Consider the following 20,907-nt stretch of genomic DNA (forward strand, 5'->3'; position numbering starts at 1 on the left):
TTCCCTGCCTCTGATTCCCAACCTCTGATTCCCCACCTCTGATTCCCCATATCTGATTCCCAGCCTCTGTTTCCCCGCCTCTGATTCCCCGCCTCTGTTTCCCCATATCTGATTCCCGGCCTCTGATTCCCCGCCTCTGATTCTCCGCCTCTGATTCCCTGCCTCTGATTCCCCAACTCCGATTCCGCACATCTGATTCCCTGCCTCTGATTCCCCGCCTCTGATTCCCCGCCTCTGATTCCCTGCCTCTGAATCCTAACCTCTGATTCCCCACCTCTGATTCCCCGTGTTTGATTCCCCGCCTCTGTTTCCCCACCTCTGATTCCCCGCCTCTGATTCCCCAACTCTAATTCCCCGTCTCTTATTCCCCATATCTGATTCCCCGCCTCTGTTTCCCCGCCTCTGATTCCCCGCCCCTGTTTCCCCATATCTGATTCCCTGCCTCTGATTCCACAACTTTGATTCCCAGCCTCTGATTCCCCCAGCTCTGATTCCCCGCCTCTGATTCCCCGTGTTTGATTCCCTGCCTCTGATTCCCCGCCTCTGATTCCCCATCTCTGATTCACCGCCTTTGATTCGCCACCTCTGATTCCCCATATCTAATTCCCCACCTCTGTTTCCCCGCCTCTGATTCCCCGCCTCTGATTCTCCATATCTCATTCCCCGCCTCTGAATCCCCATCTCTGATTCCCGGACTCTGATTCCCCACCTCTGATTCCCGGCCTCTTATTCCCAGCATCTGATTCCAGGCCTCTGATTCCCGGCCTCTGACTCCCCGTTTCTGATTCTGATTCCCTGCCTCTGATTCCCCATCTCTGATTCCGCACATCTGATTACCTGCCTCTGATTCCCCACCTCTGATTCCCCATATCTGATTCCCCGCCTCTGTTTCCACGCCTCTGATTCCCCGCCTCTGTTACCCCATATCTAATTCCCAACCTCTGATGCCCCAACTCTGATTCCCCGCCTCTGATTCCCCAGCTCTGATTCCCCGCCTCTGATTCCCCGCATTCGATTCCCCATATCTGATTCCCCGCCTCTGTTTCCCCGCCCCTGATTCCCCGCCTCTGATTCCCCAGCTCTGATTCCCCGCCCCTGATTTCCCGTGTTTGATTCCCTGCCTCTGATTCCCCGCCTCTGATTCCCCATCTCTGATTCACCACCTTTGATTCGCCACCTCTGATTCCACATATCTGATTCCCCACCTCTCTTTCCCCGCCTCTGATTCCCCGCCTCTGATTCTCCATATCTCATTTTCCGCCTCTGAATCCCCATCTCTGATTCCCAGACTCTGATTCCCCACCTCTGATTCCCGGCCTCATATTCCCAGCATCTGATTCCCGGCCTCTGATTCCCGGCCTCTGATTCCCCGCTTCTGATTCTGATTCGCTGCCTCTGATTCCCCATCTCTGATTCCGCACATCTGATTCCCTGCCTCTGATTCCCCACCTCTGATTCCCCATATCTGATTTCCCGCCTCTGTTTCCCCGCCTCTGATTCCCCGCCTCTGATTCCCCGCCTGTGATTCCCCATCTCTGATTCACCACCTCTGATTCCCCACCTCTGATTCCCCATATCTAATTCCCCGCCTCTGTTTGCCCACCTCTGATTCCCCGCCTCTGTTTCCCCATATCTGATTCCCCACCTCTGAATCCCCAACTCTGATTCCCTGCCTCTGATTCCCCAGCTCTGAATCCCCGCCTTTGATTCCCCCCGTCTGATTCCCAGCCTCTGAATCCCCGTGTCTGATTTCCTGCCTCTGATTCCCCGCCTCTGATTCCCCATCTCTGATTCACAGCCTCTGATTCCCCACCTCTGATTCCCCATCTCGGATTCCGCACATCTGATTCCCTGCCTCTGATTCCCCGACTCTGATCCCCACCTCTGATTCCCAAGCTCTGATTCCCCGCCTCTGATTCCCCAACTCTGATTCCCCGCCTCTGATTCCCCAGCTCTGATTCCCCGCCTCTGATTCCCCGTGTTTGATTCCCTGCCTCTGATTCCCCGCCTCTGATTCCCCATCTCTGATTCACCGCCTTTGATTCGCCACCTCTGATTCCCCATATCTGATTCCTCGCCTCTGTTTCCCCGCCTCTGATTCCCCGCCTCTGATTCCCCATATCTCATTCCCCGCCTCTGATTCCCCATCTCTGATTCCCGGACTCTGATTCCCCACCTCTGATTCCCAGCCTCTTATTCCCGGCATCTGATTCCGGCCTCTGATTCCCGGCCTCTGATTCCCTGCTTCTGATTCTGATTCCCTGCCTTTGATTCCCCATCTCTGATTCCGAACATCTGATTCCCTGCCTCTGAATCCCCATCTCTGATTCCCCATATCTGATTCCCCGCCTCTGTTTCCCCGCCTCTGATTCCCCGCCTCTGTTTCCCAATATCTAAGTCCCCGCCTCTGATTCCCCAACTCTGATTCCCCACCTCTGATTCCCCAGCTCTGATTCCCCGCCTCTGATTCCCTGCAAATGATTCCCTGCATCTGATTCCAAGTCTCTGATTCCCTGCCTCTGATTCCCAACCTCTGATTCCCCACCTCTGATTCCCCATATCTGATTCCCAGCCTCTGTTTCCCCGCCTCTGATTCCCCGCCTCTGTTTCCCCATATCTGATTCCAGGACTCTGATTCCCCGCCTCTGATTCCCTGCCTCTGATTCCCCATCTCCGATTCCGCACATCTGATTCCCTGCCTCTGATTCCCCGCCTCTGATTCCCCGCCTCTGATTCCCTGCCTCTGATTCCCAACCTCTGATTCCCCACCTCTGATTCCCCGTGTTTGATTCCCCGCCTCTGTTTCCCCGCCTCTGATTCCCCGCCTCTGATTCCCCAACTCTAATTCCCCGCCTCTGATTCCCCATATCTGATTCCCCGCCTCTGTTTCCCCGCCTCTGATTCACCGCCCCTGTTTCCCCATATCTGATTCCCTGCCTCTGATTCCCCAACTTTGATTCCCAGCCTCTGATTCCCCAGCTCTGATTCCCCGCCTCTGATTCCCCGTGTTTGATTCCCTGCCTCTGATTCCCGGCCTCTGATTCCCCATCTCTGATTCACCGCCTTTGATTCGCCACATCTGATTCCCCATATCTGATTCCCCGCCTCTGTTTCCTCGCCTCTGATTCCCCGCCTCTGATTCCCCATATCTCATTCCCCGCCTCTGAATCCCCATCTCTGATTCCCAGACTCTGATTCCCCACCTCTGATTCCCGGCCTCTTATTCCCGGCATCTGATTCCGGCCTCTGATTCCCGGCCTCTGATTCCCTGCTTCTGATTCTGATTCCCTGCCTTTGATTCCCCATCTCTGATTCCGCACATCTGATTCCCTGCCTCTGATTCCCCATCTCTGATTCCCCATATCTGATTCCCCGCCTCTGTTTCCCCGCCTCTGATTAAACGCCTCTGTTTCCCAATATCTAAGTCCCCGCATCTGATTCCCCAACTCTGATTCCCCACCTCTGATTCCCCAGCTCTGATTCCCCGCCTCTGATTCCCCGCATCTGATTCCCTGCATCTGATTCCAAGCCTCTGATTCCCTGCCTCTGATTCCCAACCTCTGATTCCCCACCTCTGATTCCCCATATCTGATTCCCAGCCTCTGTTTCCCCGCCTCTGATTCCCCGCCTCTGTTTCCCCATATCTGATTCCCGGCCTCTGATTCCCCGCCTCTGATTCTCCGCCTCTGATTCCCTGCCTCTGATTCCCCAACTCCGATTCCGCACATCTGATTCCCTGCCTCTGATTCCCCGCCTCTGATTCCCCGCCTCTGATTCCCTGCCTCTGAATCCTAACCTCTGATTCCCCACCTCTGATTCCCCGTGTTTGATTCCCCGCCTCTGTTTCCCCACCTCTGATTCCCCGCCTCTGATTCCCCAACTCTAATTCCCCGTCTCTTATTCCCCATATCTGATTCCCCGCCTCTGTTTCCCCGCCTCTGATTCCCCGCCCCTGTTTCCCCATATCTGATTCCCTGCCTCTGATTCCACAACTTTGATTCCCAGCCTCTGATTCCCCCAGCTCTGATTCCCCGCCTCTGATTCCCCGTGTTTGATTCCCTGCCTCTGATTCCCCGCCTCTGATTCCCCATCTCTGATTCACCGCCTTTGATTCGCCACCTCTGATTCCCCATATCTAATTCCCCACCTCTGTTTCCCCGCCTCTGATTCCCCGCCTCTGATTCTCCATATCTCATTCCCCGCCTCTGAATCCCCATCTCTGATTCCCGGACTCTGATTCCCCACCTCTGATTCCCGGCCTCTTATTCCCAGCATCTGATTCCAGGCCTCTGATTCCCGGCCTCTGACTCCCCGTTTCTGATTCTGATTCCCTGCCTCTGATTCCCCATCTCTGATTCCGCACATCTGATTACCTGCCTCTGATTCCCCACCTCTGATTCCCCATATCTGATTCCCCGCCTCTGTTTCCACGCCTCTGATTCCCCGCCTCTGTTACCCCATATCTAATTCCCAACCTCTGATGCCCCAACTCTGATTCCCCGCCTCTGATTCCCCAGCTCTGATTCCCCGCCTCTGATTCCCCGCATTCGATTCCCCATATCTGATTCCCCGCCTCTGTTTCCCCGCCCCTGATTCCCCGCCTCTGTTTCCCCATATCTGATTCCCCGCCTCTGATTCCCAACTATGATTCCCCGCCTCTGATTCCCCAGCTCTGATTCCCTGCCTCTGATTCCCCGCGTTCTATTCCCTGCCTCTGATTCCCCGCCTGTGATTCCCCATCTCTGATTCACCACCTCTGATTCCCCACCACTGATTCCCCACATCTAATTCCCCGCCTCTGTTTGCCCGCCTCTGATTCCCCGCCTCTGTTTCCCCATATCTGATTCCCCGCCTCTGAATCCCCAACTCTGATTCCCTGCCTCTGAATCCCCAGCTTCATTCCCCGCCTTTGATTCCCCCCGTCTGATTCCCAGCCTCTGAATCCCCGTGTCTGATAACCTGCCTCTGATTCCCCACCTCTGATTCCCCATCTCTGATTCCGCACATCCGATTCCCTGCCTCTGATTCCCCGACTCTGATTCCCCACCTCTGATTCCCCAGCTCTGATTCCCCGCCTCTGATTCCCCAACTCTGATTCCCCGCCTCTGATTCCCCAGCTCTGATTCCCCGCCTCTGATTCCCGTGTTTGATCCCCTGCCTCTGATTCCCCGCCTCTGATTCCCCATCTCTGATTCACCGCCTTTGATTCGCCACCTCTGATTCCCCTTATCTGATTCCTCGCCACAGTTTCCCCGCCTCTGATTCCCCGCCTCTGATTCCACATATCTCATTCCCCGCCTCTGATTCGCCAGCTATGATTCCCCGCCTCTGATTCCCCGCGTTTGATTCCCTGCCTCTGATTCCCCGCCTCTGATTCCACATCTCTGATTCACCACCTCTCTTTCCCCGCGTCTGATTCCCCGCCTCTGATTCCACATCTCTGATTCGCCACCTCTGATTCCCCATATCTGATTCCCCGCCTCTGTTTCCCCGCCTCTGATTCCCCGCCTCTGATTCCCCATATCTCATTCCCCGCCTCTGAATCCCCATCTCTGATTCCCGGACTCTGATTCCCCACCTCAGATTCCCGGCCTCTTATTCCCGGCATCTGATTGCGGCCTCTGATTCCCGGCCTCTGATTCCCTGCTTCTGATTCTGATTCCCTGCCTTTGATTCCCCATCTCTGATTCCGCACATCTGATTCCCTGCCTCTGATTCCCCATCTCTGATTCCCCATATCTGATTCCCCGCCTCTGTTTCCCCGCCTCTGATTAAACGCCTCTGTTTCCCAATATCTAAGTCCCCGCATCTGATTCCCCAACTCTGATTCCCCACCTCTGATTCCCCAGCTCTGATTCCCCGCCTCTGATTCCCCGCATCTGATTCCCTGCATCTGATTCCAAGCCTCTGATTCCCTGCCTCTGATTCCCAACCTCTGATTCCCCACCTCTGATTCCCCATATCTGATTCCCAGCCTCTGTTTCCCCGCCTCTGATTCCCCGCCTCTGTTTCCCCATATCTGATTCCCGGCCTCTGATTCCCCGCCTCTGATTCCCCGCCTCTGATTCCCTGCCTCTGATTCCCCATCTCTGATTCCGCACATCTGATTCCCTGCCTCTGATTCCCCACCTCTGATTCCCCATATCTGACTCCCCGCCTCTGTTTCCCCGCCTCTGATTCCCCGCCTCTGTTTCCCAATATCTAAGTCCCCTCCTCTGATTCCCCAACTCTGATTCCCCACCTCTGATTCCCCAGCTCTGATTCCCCGCCTCTGATTCCCCGCATCTGATTCCCTGCATCTGATTCCAAGCCTCTGATTCCCTGCCTCTGATTCCCAACCTCTGATTCCCCACCTCTGATTCTCCATATCTGATTCCCCGCCTCTGTTTCCCCGCCTCTGATTCCCCACCTCTGTTTCCCCATATCTGATTCCCGGCCTCTTATTCCCCGCCTCTGATTCCCCACCTCTGATTCCCTACCTCTGATTCCCCATCTCCGATTCCGCACATCTGATTCCCTGCCTCTGATTCCCCACCTCTGATTCCCTGCCTCTGATTCCGAACCTCTGATTCCCCACCTCTGATTCCCCATATCTGATTCCCCGCCTCTGTTTCCCCGCCTCTGATTCCCCTCCTCTGATTCCCCAACTCTAATTCCCCGCCTCTGATTCCCCAGCTCTGATTCCCCGTGTTTGATTCCCTGCCTCTGATTCCCTGCCCTGATTCCCCATCTCTGTTTCACCGCCTTTGATTCGCCACCTCTGATTCCCCATATCTGATTCCCCGCCTCTGTTTTGCCGCCTCTGATTCGCTGCCTCTGTTTCCCAACCTCTGATTCCACACCTCTGATTCCCCATATCTGATTCCTCGCCTCTGTTTCCCCGCCTCTGATTCCCTGCCCTTGTTTCCCCATATCTGATTCCCTGCCTCTGATTCCCCAACTCTGATTCCCCGCCTCTGATTCCCCAGCTCTGATTCCCCGCCCCTGATTTCCCGTGTTTGATTCCCTGCCTCTGATTCCCCGCCTCTGATTCCCCATCTCTGATTCACCACCTTTGATTCGCCACCTCTGATTCCACATATCTGATTCCCCACCTCTCTTTCCCCGCCTCTGATTCCCCGCCTCTGATTCTCCATATCTCATTTTCCGCCTCTGAATCCCCATCTCTGATTCCCGGACTCTGATTCCCCACCTCTGATTCCCGGCCTCATATTCCCAGCATCTGATTCCCGGCCTCTGATTCCCGGCCTCTGATTCCCCGCTTCTGATTCTGATTCGCTGCCTCTGATTCCCCATCTCTGATTCCGCACATCTGATTCCCTGCCTCTGATTCCCCACCTCTGATTCCCCATATCTGATTTCCCGCCTCTGTTTCCCCATCTCTGATTCACCACCTCTGATTCCCCACCTCTGATTCCCCATATCTAATTCCCCGCCTCTGTTTGCCCACCTCTGATTCCCCGCCTCTGTTTCCCCATATCTGATTCCCCACCTCTGAATCCCCAACTCTGATTCCCTGCCTCTGATTCCCCAGCTCTGATTCCCCGCCTTTGATTCCCCCCGTCTGATTCCCAGCCTCTGATCCCCGTGTCTGATTTCCTGCCTCTGATTCCCCGCCTCTGATTCCCCATCTCTGATTCACAGCCTCTGATTCCCCACCTCTGATTCCCCATCTCGGATTCCGCACATCTGATTCCCTGCCTCTGATTCCCCGACTCTGATCCCCACCTCTGATTCCCAAGCTCTGATTCCCCGCCTCTGATTCCCCAACTCTGATTCCCCGCCTCTGATTCCCCAGCTCTGATTCCCCGCCTCTGATTCCCCGTGTTTGATTCCCTGCCTCTGATTCCCCGCCTCTGATTCCCCATCTCTGATTCACCGCCTTTGATTCGCCACCTCTGATTCCCCATATCTGATTCCTCGCCTCTGTTTCCCCGCCTCTGATTCCCCGCCTCTGATTCCCCATATCTCATTCCCCGCCTCTGATTCCCCATCTCTGATTCCCGGACTCTGATTCCCCACCTCTGATTCCCAGCCTCTTATTCCCGGCATCTGATTCCGGCCTCTGATTCCCGGCCTCTGATTCCCTGCTTCTGATTCTGATTCCCTGCCTTTGATTCCCCATCTCTGATTCCGAACATCTGATTCCCTGCCTCTGAATCCCCATCTCTGATTCCCCATATCTGATTCCCCGCCTCTGTTTCCCCGCCTCTGATTCCCCGCCTCTGTTTCCCAATATCTAAGTCCCCGCCTCTGATTCCCCAACTCTGATTCCCCACCTCTGATTCCCCAGCTCTGATTCCCCGCCTCTGATTCCCTGCATCTGATTCCCTGCATCTGATTCCAAGCCTCTGATTCCCTGCCTCTGATTCCCAACCTCTGATTCCCCACCTCTGATTCCCCATATCTGATTCCCAGCCTCTGTTTCCCCGCCTCTGATTCCCCGCCTCTGTTTCCCCATATCTGATTCCTGGACTCTGATTCCCCGCCTCTGATTCCCTGCCTCTGATTCCCCATCTCCGATTCCGCACATCTGATTCCCTGCCTCTGATTCCCCGCCTCTGATTCCCCGCCTCTGATTCCCTGCCTCTGATTCCCAACCTCTGATTCCCCACCTCTGATTCCCCGTGTTTGATTCCCCGCCTCTGTTTCCCCGCCTCTGATTCCCCGCCTCTGATTCCCCAACTCTAATTCCCCGCCTCTGATTCCCCATATCTGATTCCCCGCCTCTGTTTCCCCGCCTCTGATTCCCCGCCCCTGTTTCCCCATATCTGATTCCCTGCCTCTGATTCCCCAACTTTGATTCCCAGCCTCTGATTCCCCAGCTCTGATTCCCCGCCTCTGATTCCCCGTGTTTGATTCCCTGCCTCTGATTCCCGGCCTCTGATTCCCCATCTCTGATTCACCGCCTTTGATTCGCCACATCTGATTCCCCATATCTGATTCCCCGCCTCTGTTTCCCCACCTCTGATTCCCCGCCTCTGATTCCCCATATCTCATTCCCCGCCTCTGAATCCCCATCTCTGATTCCCAGACTCTGATTCCCCACCTCTGATTCCCGGCCTCTTATTCCCGGCATCTGATTCCGGCCTCTGATTCCCGGCCTCTGATTCCCTGCTTCTGATTCTGATTCCCTGCCTTTGATTCCCCATCTCTGATTCCGCACATCTGATTCCCTGCCTCTGATTCCCCATCTCTGATTCCCCATATCTGATTCCCCGCCTCTGTTTCCCCGCCTCTGATTAAACGCCTCTGTTTCCCAATATCTAAGTCCCCGCATCTGATTCCCCAACTCTGATTCCCCACCTCTGATTCCCCAGCTCTGATTCCCCGCCTCTGATTCCCCGCATCTGATTCCCTGCATCTGATTCCAAGCCTCTGATTCCCTGCCTCTGATTCCCAACCTCTGATTCCCCACCTCTGATACCCCATATCTGATTCCCAGCCTCTGTTTCCCCGCCTCTGATTCCCCGCCTCTGTTTCCCCATATCTGATTCCCGGCCTCTGATTCCCCGCCTCTGATTCCCCGCCTCTGATTCCCTGCCTCTGATTCCCCAACTCCGATTCCGCACATCTGATTCCCTGCCTCTGATTCCCCGCCTCTGATTCCCCGCCTCTGATTCCCTGCCTCTGAATCCCAACCTCTGATTCCCCACCTCTGATTCCCCGTGTTTGATTCCCCGCCTCTGTTTCCCCACCTCTGATTCCCCGCCTCTGATTCCCCAACTCTAATTCCCCGTCTCTGATTCCCCATATCTGATTCCCCGCCTCTGTTTCCCCGCCTCTGATTCCCCGCCCCTGTTTCCCCATATCTGATTCCCTGCCTCTGATTCCACAACTTTGATTCCCAGCCTCTGATTCCCCCAGCTCTGATTCCCCGCCTCTGATTCCCCGTGTTTGATTCCCTGCCTCTGATTCCCCGCCTCTGATTCCCCATCTCTGATTCACCGCCTTTGATTCGCCACCTCTGATTCCCCATATCTAATTCCCCACCTCTGTTTCCCCGCCTCTGATTCCCCGCCTCTGATTCTCCATATCTCATTCCCCGCCTCTGAATCCCCATCTCTGATTCCCGGACTCTGATTCCCCACCTCTGATTCCCGGCCTCTTATTCCCAGCATCTGATTCCAGGCCTCTGATTCCCGGCCTCTGACTCCCCGTTTCTGATTCTGATTCCCTGCCTCTGATTCCCCATCTCTGATTCCGCACATCTGATTACCTGCCTCTGATTCTCCACCTCTGATTCCCCATATCTGATTCCCCGCCTCTGTTTCCACGCCTCTGATTCCCCGCCTCTGTTACCCCATATCTAATTCCCAACCTCTGATGCCCCAACTCTGATTCCCCGCCTCTGATTCCCCAGCTCTGATTCCCCGCCTCTGATTCCCCGCATTCGATTCCCCATATCTGATTCCCCGCCTCTGTTTCCCCGCCCCTGATTCCCCGCCTCTGTTTCCCCATATCTGATTCCCCGCCTCTGATTCCCAACTATGATTCCCCGCCTCTGATTCCCCAGCTCTGATTCCCTGCCTCTGATTCCCCGCGTTCTATTCCCTGCCTCTGATTCCCCGCCTGTGATTCCCCATCTCAGATTCACCACCTCTGATTCCCCACCACTGATTCCCCATATCTAATTCCCCGCCTCTGTTTGCCCGCCTCTGATTCCCCGCCTCTGTTTCCCCATATCTGATTCCCCGCCTCTGAATCCCCAACTCTGATTCCCTGCCTCTGAATCCCCAGCTTCATTCCCCGCCTTTGATTCCCCCCGTCTGATTCCCAGCCTCTGAATCCCCGTGTCTGATAACCTGCCTCTGATTCCCCACCTCTGATTCCCCATCTCTGATTCCGCACATCCGATTCCCTGCCTCTGATTCCCCGACTCTGATTCCCCACCTCTGATTCCCCAGCTCTGATTCCCCGCCTCTGATTCCCCAACTCTGATTCCCCGCCTCTGATTCCCCAGCTCTGATTCCCCGCCTCTGATTCCCGTGTTTGATCCCCTGCCTCTGATTCCCCGCCTCTGATTCCCCATCTCTGATTCACCGCCTTTGATTCGCCACCTCTGATTCCCCTTATCTGATTCCTCGCCACAGTTTCCCCGCCTCTGATTCCCCGCCTCTGATTCCACATATCTCATTCCCCGCCTCTGATTCGCCAGCTATGATTCCCCGCCTCTGATTCCCCGCGTCTGATTCCCTGCCTCTGATTCCCCGCCTCTGATTCCACATCTCTGATTCACCACCTCTGTTTCCCCGCGTCTGATTCCCCGCCTCTGATTCCACATCTCTGATTCGCCACCTCTGATTCCCCATATCTGATTCCCCGCCTCTGTTTCCCCGCCTCTGATTCCCCGCCTCTGATTCCCCATATCTCATTCCCCGCCTCTGAATCCCCATCTCTGATTCCCGGACTCTGATTCCCCACCTCAGATTCCCGGCCTCTTATTCCCGGCATCTGATTCCGGCCTCTGATTCCCGGCCTCTGATTCCCTGCTTCTGATTCTGATTCCCTGCCTTTGATTCCCCATCTCTGATTCCGCACATCTGATTCCCTGCCTCTGATTCCCCATCTCTGATTCCCCATATCTGATTCCCCGCCTCTGTTTCCCCGCCTCTGATTAAACGCCTCTGTTTCCCAATATCTAAGTCCCCGCATCTGATTCCCCAACTCTGATTCCCCACCTCTGATTCCCCAGCTCTGATTCCCCGCCTCTGATTCCCCGCATCTGATTCCCTGCATCTGATTCCAAGCCTCTGATTCCCTGCCTCTGATTCCCAACCTCTGATTCCCCACCTCTGATTCCCCATATCTGATTCCCAGCCTCTGTTTCCCCGCCTCTGATTCCCCGCCTCTGTTTCCCCATATCTGATTCCCGGCCTCTGATTCCCCGCCTCTGATTCCCCGCCTCTGATTCCCTGCCTCTGATTCCCCATCTCCGATTCCGCACATCTGAATCCCTGCCTCTGATTCCCCGCCTCTGATTCCCCGCCTCTGATTCCCTGCCTCTGAATCCCAACCTCTGATTCCCCACCTCTGATTCCCCGTGTTTGATTCCCCGCCTCTGTTTCCCCACCTCTGATTCCCCGCCTCTGATTCCCCAACTCTAATTCCCCGCCTCTGATTCCCCATATCTGATTCCCCGCCTCTGTTTCCCCGCCTCTGATTCCCCGCCCCTGTTTCCCCATATCTGATTCCCTGCCTCTGATTCCACAACTTTGATTCCCAGCCTCTGATTCCCCCAGCTCTGATTCCCCACCTCTGATTCCCCGTGTTTGATTCCCTGCCTCTGATTCCCCGCCTCTGATTCCCCATCTCTGATTCACCGCCTTTGATTCGCCACCTCTGATTCCCCATATCTAATTCCCCACCTCTGTTTCCCCGCCTCTGATTCCCCGCCTCTGATTCTCCATATCTCATTCCCCGCCTCTGAATCCCCATCTCTGATTCCCGGTCTCTGATTCCCCACCTCTGATTCCCGGCCTCTTATTCCCAGCATCTGATTCCAGGCCTCTGATTCCTGGCCTCTGACTCCCCGCTTCTGATTCTGATTCCCTGCCTCTGATTCCCCATCTCTGATTCCGCACATCTGATTACCTGCCTCTGATTCCCCACCTCTGATTCCCCATATCTGATTCCCCGCCTCTGTTTCCACGCCTCTGATTCCCCGCCTCTGTTACCCCATATCTAATTCCCAACCTCTGATGCCCCAACTCTGATTCCCCGCCTCTGATTCCCCAGCTCTGATTCCCCGCCTCTGCTTCCCCGCATTCGATTCCCCATATCTGATTCCCCGCCTCTGTTTCCCCGCCCCTGATTCCCCGCCTCTGTTTCCCCATATCTGATTCCCCGCCTCTGATTCCCAACTATGATTCCCCGCCTCTGATTCCCCAGCTCTGATTCCCTGCCTCTGATTCCCCGCGTTCTATTCCCTGCCTCTGATTCCCCGCCTGTGATTCCCCATCTCTGATTCACCACCTCTGATTCCCCACCACTGATTCCCCATATCTAATTCCCCGCCTCTGTTTGCCCGCCTCTGATTCCCCGCCTCTGTTTCCCCATATCTGATTCCCCGCCTCTGAATCCCCAACTCTGATTCCCTGCCTCTGAATCCCCAGCTTCATTCCCCGCCTTAGATTCCCCCCGTCTGATTCCCAGCCTCTGAATCCCCGTGTCTGATAACCTGCCTCTGATTCCCCACCTCTGATTCCCCATCTCTGATTCCGCACATCCGATTCCCTGCCTCTGATTCCCCGACTCTGATTCCCCAACTCTGATTCCCCAGCTCTGATTCCCCTCCTCTGATTCCCCAACTCTGATTCCCCGCCTCTGATTCCCCAGCTCTGATGCCCCTCCTCTGATTCCCCGTGTTTGATTCCCTGCCTCTGATTCCCGGCCTCTGATTCCCCATCTCTGATTCACCGCCTTTGATTCGCCACCTCTGATTCCCCATATCTGATTCCCCGCCTCTGTTTCCCCGCCTCTGATTCCCGGACTCTGATTCCCCACCTCTGATTCCCGGCCTCTTATTCCCGGCATCTGATTCAGGCCTCTGATTCCCGGCCTCTGATTCCCTGCTTCTGATTCTGATTCCCTGCCTCTGATTCCCCATCTCTGATTCCGCACATCTGATTCCCTGCCTCTGATTCCCCACCTCTGATTCCCCATATCTGACTCCCCGCCTCTGTTTCCCCGCCTCTGATTCCCCGCCTCTGTTTCCCAATATCTAAGTCCCCGCCTCTGATTCCCCAACTCTGATTCCCCACCTCTGTTTCCCCAGCTCTGATTCCCCGCCTCTGATTCCCCGCATCTGATTCCCTGCATCTGATTCCAAGCCTCTGATTCCCTGCCTCTGATTCCCAACCTCTGATTCCCCACCTCTGATTCCGCATATCTGAATCCCCGCCTCTGTTTCCCCGCCTCTGATTCCCCACGTCTGTTTCCCCATATCTGATTCCCGGCCTCTGATTCCCCGCCTCTGATTCCCCGCCTCTGATTCCCTGCCTCTGATTCCCCATCTCCGATTCCGCACATCTGATTCCCTGCCTCTGATTCCCCGCCTCTGATTCCCCGCCTCTGATTCCCTTACTCTGATTCCCAACCTCTGATTCCCCACCTCTGATTCCCCATATCTGATTCCCCGCCTCTGTTTCCCCGCCTCTGATTCCACTCCTCTGATTCCCCAACTCTAATTCCCCGCCTCTGATTCCCCAGCTCTGATTCCCCGTGTTTGATTCCCTGCCTCTGATTCTCTGCCATGATTCCCCATCTCTTTTTCACCGCCTTTGATTCGCCACCTCTGATTCCCCATATCTGATTCCCCGCCTCTGTTTCCCCGCCTCTGATTCCCTGCCTCTGATTCCCAACCTCTGATTCCACACCTCTGATTCCCCATATCTGATTCCCCACCTCTGTTTCCCCGCCTCTGATTCCCTGCCCCTGTTTCCCCATATCTGATTCCCTGCCTCTGATTCCCCAACTCTGATTCCCCGCCTCTGATTCCCCAGCTCTGATTCCCCGCCTCTGATTTCCCGTGTTTGATTCCCTGCCTCTGATTCCCGGCCTCTGATTCCCCATCTCTGATTCACCGCCTTTGATTCGCCACCTCTGATTCCACATATCTGATTCCCCACCTCTGTTTCCCCGCCTCTGATTCCCCGCCTCTGATTCTCCATATCTCATTCCCCGCCTCTGAATCCCCATCTCTGATTCCCGGACTCTGATTCCCCACCTCTGATTCCCGGCCTCTTTTTCCCAGCATCTGATTCCCGGCCTCTGATTCCCGGCCTCTGATTTCCCGCTTCTGATTCTGATTCCCTGCCTCTGATTCCCCATCTCTGATTCCGCACATCTGATTCCCTGCCGATGATTCCCCACCTCTGATTCCCCATATCTGATATCCCGCCTCTGTTTCCCCGCCTCTGATTCCCCGCCTCTGTTTCCCCATATCTAATTCCCAACCTCTGATGCCCCAACTCTGATTCCCTGTCTCTGATTCCCCGCGTTCTATTCCCTGCCTCTGATTCCCCGCCTGTGATTCCCCATCTCTGATTCACCACCTCTGATTCCCCACCTCTGATTCCCCATATCTAATTCCCCGCCTCTGTTGGCCCGCCTCTGATTCCCCGCCTCTGTTTCCCCATATCTGATTCCCCGCCTCTGAATCCCCAACTCTGATTCCCTGCCTCTGATTCCCCAGCTCTGATTCCCCGCCTTTGATTCCCCCGTCTGATTCCCAGCCTCTGAAACCCCGTGTCTGATATCTTGCCTCTGATTCCCCGCCTCTGATTCCCCATCTCTGATTCACAGCCTCTGATTCCCCACCTTTGATTCCCCATCACTGATTACGCACATCTGATTCCCTGCCTCTGATTCCCCGACTCTGATCCCCACCTCTGATTCCCCAGCTCTGATTCCCCGCCTCTGATTCCCCAACTCTGATTCCCCGCCTCTGATTCCCCAGCTCTGATTCCCCGCCTCTGATTCCTCGTGTTTGATTCCCTGCCTCTGATTCCCCGCCTCTGATTCCCCATCTCTGATTCACCGCCTTTGATTCGCCACCTCTGATTCCCCATATCTGATTCCTCGCCTCTGTTTCCCCGCCTCTGATTCCCCGCCTCTGATTCCCCATATCTCATTCCCCGCCTCTGATTCCCATCTCTGATTCCCGGACTCTGATTCCCCACCTCTGATTCCCGGCCTCTTATTCCCGGCATCTGATTCCGGCCTCTGATTCCCGGTCTCTGATTCCCTGCTTCTGATTCCCCATCTCTGATTCCGCAAATCTAATTCCCTGCCTCTGATTCCCCACCTCTGATTCCCCATATCTGATTCCCCGCCTCTGTTTCCCCGCCTCTGATTCCCCGCCTCTGTTTCCCCATATCTAAGTCCCGGCCTCTGATTCCCCAACTTTGATTCCCCACCTCTGATTCCCCAGCTCTGATTCCCCGCCTCTGATTCCCCGCATCTGATTCCATGCATCTGATTCCCAGCCTCTGATTCCCAGCCTCTGATTCCCAACCTCTGATTCCCCACCTCTGATTCCCCATATCTGATTCCTCGCCTCTGTTTCCCCGCCTCTGATTCCCCGCCTCTGTTTCCCCATATCTGATCCCCGCCTCTATTTGCCCGCCTCTGATTCCCCGCCTCTGTTTCCCCATATCTGATTCCCCGCCTCTGAATCCCCAACTCTGATTCCCTGCCTCTAATTTCCAAGCTCTGATTCCCCGCCTCTGATTCCCCGCGTCTGATTACCGGCCTCTGATTCCCCGCCTCTGATTCCCCATCTCTGATTCACAACCTCTGATTCCCCACCTCTGATACCGCATATCTGATTCCCCACCTCTGTTTCCCCGCCTCTGATTCCCCACCTCTGATTCCCAATATCTGATTCCCCGCCTCTGATTCCCCACCTCTGATTCCCCGCCTCTGATTCCCCGCCTCTGATTCGCCAGCTATGATTCCCCGCCTCTTATTCCCCGCGTCTGATTCCCTGCCTCTGATTCCCCGCCTCTGATTCCACATCTCTGATTCACCACCTCTGATTCCCCGCGTCTGATTCCCCGCCTCTGATTCCCCATCTCTGATTCCCCATCTCTGATTCCCCAATTCTGATTCCCCGCCTCTGATTCCCCGTGTTTGATTCCCTGCCTCTGATTCCCGGCCACTGATTCCCCATCTCTGATTCACCGCCTTTGATTCGCCACCTCTGATTCCCCATATCTGATTCCCCGCCTCTGTTTCCCCGCCTCTGATTCCCCGCCTCTGATTCCCCATTTCTCATTCCCCGCCTCTGAATCCCCATCTCTGATTCCCGGACTCTGATTCCCCACCTCTGATTCCCGGCCTCTTATTCCCGGCATCTGATTCCGGCCTCTGATTCCCGGCCTCTGATTCCCTGCTTCTAATTCTGATTCCCTGCCTTTGATTCCCCATCTCTTATTCCGCACATCTGATTCCCTGCCTCTGATTCCCCATCTCTGATTCCCCATATCTGATTCACCGCCTCTGTTTCCCCGCCTCTGATTCCCAACCTCTGCTTCCCCACCTCTGATTCTCCGCCTCTGATTCCCTGCCTCTGATTCCCTGCCTCTGATTCCCCATCTCCGATTCCGCACATCTGATTCCCCGCCTCTGATTCCCTGCCTCTGATTCCCAACCTCTGATTCCCCACCTCTGATTCCCCATATCTGATTCCCCGCCTCTGTTTCCCCGCCTCTGATTCCCCTCCTCTGATTCCCCAACTCTAATTCCCCGCCTCTGATTCCCCAGCTCTGATTCCCAGTGTTTGATTCCCTGCCTCTTATTCCCTGCCCTGATTCCCCATCTCTGTTTCACCGCCTTTGATTCGCCACCTCTGATTCCCCATATCTGATTCCCCGCCTCTGTTTCCCCGCCTCTGATTCCCTGCCTCTGATTCCCAACCTCTGATTCCACACCTCTGATTCCCCATATCTGAATCCCCGCCTCTGTTTCCCCGCCTCTGATTCCCTGCCCCTGTTTCCCCATATCTGATTCCCTGCCTCTGATTCCCCAACTCTGATTCCCCGCCTCTGATTCCCCAGCTCTGATTCCCCGCCTCTGATTTCCCGTGTTTGATTCCCTGCCTCTGATTCCCCACCTCTGATTCCCCATCTCTGATTCACCGCCTTTGATTCGCCACCTCTGATTCCACATATCTGATTCCCCACCTCTGTTTCCCCGCCTCTGATTCCCCGCCTCTGATTCTCCATATCTCATTCCCCGCCTCTGAATCCCCATCTCTGATTCCCGGACTCTGGTTCCCCACCTCTGATTCCCGGCCTCTTATTCCCCACCTCTGATTCCCGGCCTCTTATTCCCAGCATCTGATTCCCGGCCTCTGATTCCTGGCCTCTGATTCCCCGCTTCTGATTCTGATTCCCTGCCTCTGATTCCCCATCTCTGATTCCGCACATCAGATTCCCTGCCTCTGATTCCCCACCTCTGATTCCCCATCTCTGATTCACCGCCTTTGATTCGCCACCTCTGATTCCACATATCTGATTCCCCACCTCTGTTTCCCCGCCTCTGATTCCCCGCCTCTGATTCTCCATATCTCATTCCCCGCCTCTGAATCCCCATCTCTGATTCCCGGACTCTGATTCCCCACCTCTGATTCCCGGCCTCTTATTCCCAGCATCTGATTCCCGGCCTCTGATTCCCGGCCTCTGATTCCCCGCTTCTGATTCTGATTCCCTGCCTCTGATTCCGCATCTCTGATTCCGCACATCTGATTCCCTGCCTCTGATTCCCCACCTCTGATTCCCCATATCTGATTTCCCGCATCTGTTTCCCCGCCTCTGATTCCCCGCCTCTGTTTCCCCATATCTAATTCTCAACCTCTGATGCCCCAACTCTGATTCCCTGCCTCTGATTCCCCGCGTTCTATTCCCTGCCTCTGATTCCCCGCCTGTGATTCCCCATCTCTGATTCACCACCTCTGATTCCCCACCTCTGATTCCCCACATCTAATTCCCCGCCTCTGTTTGCCTGCCTCTGATTCCCCGCCTCTGTTTCCCCATATCTGATTCCCCGCCTCTGAATCCCCAACTCTGATTCCCTGCCTCTGATTCCCCAGCTCTGATTCCCCGCCTTTGATTCCCCCCGTCTGATTCCCAGCCTCTGAATCCCCGTGTCTGATTTCCTGCCTCTGATTCCCCGCCTCTGATTCCCCATCTCTGATTCACAGCCTCTGATTCCCCACCTCTGATTCCCCATCTCTGATTCCGCACATCTGATTCCCTGCCTCTGATTCCCCAGCTCAGATTCCCCGCCTCTGATTCCCCAACTCTGATTCCCCGCCTCTGATTCCCCAGCTCTGATTCCCCGCCTCTGATTCCCCGTGTTTGATTCCCTGCCTCTGATTCCCCGCCTCTGATTCACCATCTCTGATTCAACGCCTTTGATTCGCCACCTCTGATTCCCCATATCTGATTCCTCGCCTCTGTTTCCCCGCCTCTGATTCCCCTCCTCTGATTCCCCATATCTCATTCCCCGCCTCTGATTCCCCATCTCTGATTCCCGGACTCTGATTCCCCACCTCTGATTCCCGGCCTCTTATTCCCAGCATCTGATTCCGGCCTCTGATTCCCGGCCTCTGATTCCCTGCTTCTGATTCCCCATCTCTGATTCCGCAAATCTAATTCCCTGCCTCTTATTCCCCACCTCTGATTCCCCATATCTGATTCCCCGCCTCTGTTTCCCCGCCACTGATTCCCCGCCTCTGTTTCCCCATATCTAAGTCCCCGCCTCTGATTCGCCAACTTTGATTCCCCACCTCTGATTCCCCAGCTCTGATTACCCGCCTCTGATTCCCCGCATCTGATTCCATGCATCTGATTCCCCGCCTCTGAATCCCCAACTCTGATTCCCCGCCTCTGTTTCCCCGCCTCTGATTCCCCACCTCTGATTACCAATATCTGATCCCCGCCTCTATTTGCCAGCCTCTGAATCCCCGCCTCTGTTTCCCCATATCTGATTCCCCGCCTCTGAATCCCCAACTCTGATTCCCCGCCTCTGTTTCCCCGCCTCTGATTCCCCACCTCTGATTCCCAATATCTGATTCCCCGCCTCTGATTCCCCACCTCTGATTCCCTGCCTCTGATTCCCTGCCCTGATTCCCCATCTCTGTTTCACCGCCTTTGATTCGCCACCTCTGATTCCCCATATCTGATTCCCCGCCTCTGTTTCCCCGCCTCTGATTCCCTGCCTCTGATTCCCAACCTCTGATTCCACACCTCTGATTCCCCATATCTGATTCCCCGCCTCTGTTTCCCCGCCTCTGATTCCCTGCCCCTGTTTCCCCATATCTGATTCCCCACCTCTGATTCCCTGCCTCTGATTCCCTGCCCTGATTCCCCATCTCTGTTTCACCGCCTTTGATTCGCCACCTCTGATTCCCCATATCTGATTCCCCGCCTCTGTTTCCCCGCCTCTAATTCCCTGCCTCTGATTCCCAACCTCTGATTCCACACCTCTGATTCCCAATATCTAATTCCCCGCCTCTGATTCCCCACCTCTGATTCCCTGCCTCTGATTCCCTGCCCTGATTCCCCATCTCTGTTTCACCGCCTTTGATTCGCCACCTCTGATTCCCCATATCTGATTCCCCGCCTCTGTTTCCCCGCCTCTGATTCCCTGCCTCTGATTCCCAACCTCTGATTCCACACCTCTGATTCCCCATATCTGAATCCCCGCCTCTGTTTCCCCGCCTCTGATTCCCTGCCCCTGTTTCCCCATATCTGATTCCCTGCCTCTGATTCCCCAACTCTGATTCCCCGCCTCTGATTCCCCAGCTCTGATTCCCCGCCTCTGATTTCCCGTGTTTGATTCCCTGCCTCTGATTCCCCACCTCTGATTCCCCATCTCTGATTCACCGCCTTTGATACGCCACCTCTGATTCCACATATCTGATTCCCCACCTCTGTTTCCCCGCCTCTGATTCCCCGCCTCTGATTCTCCATATCTCATTCCCCGCCTCTGAATCCCCATCTCTGATTCCCGGACTCTGATTCCCCACCTCTGATTCCCGGCCTCTTATTCCCCACCTCTGATTCCCGGCCTCTTATTCCCAGCATCTGATTCCCGGCCTCTGATTCCTGGCCTCTGATTCCCCGCTTCTGATTCTGATTCCCTGCCTCTGATTCCCCATCTCTGATTCCGCACATCAGATTCCCTGCCTCTGATTCCCCACCTCTGATTCCCCATCTCTGATTCACCGCCTTTGATTCGCCACCTCTGATTCCACATATCTGATTCCCCACCTCTGTTTCCCCGCCTCTGATTCCCCGCCTCTGATTCTCCATATCTCATTCCCCGCCTCTGAATCCCCATCTCTGATTCCCGGACTCTGATTCCCCACCTCTGATTCCCGGCCTCTTATTCCCAGCA

Source organism: Narcine bancroftii, unplaced genomic scaffold (genome assembly GCF_036971445.1).
Source record: "Narcine bancroftii isolate sNarBan1 unplaced genomic scaffold, sNarBan1.hap1 Scaffold_160, whole genome shotgun sequence".
In the NCBI taxonomy this organism is placed as follows: domain Eukaryota; kingdom Metazoa; phylum Chordata; class Chondrichthyes; order Torpediniformes; family Narcinidae; genus Narcine; species Narcine bancroftii.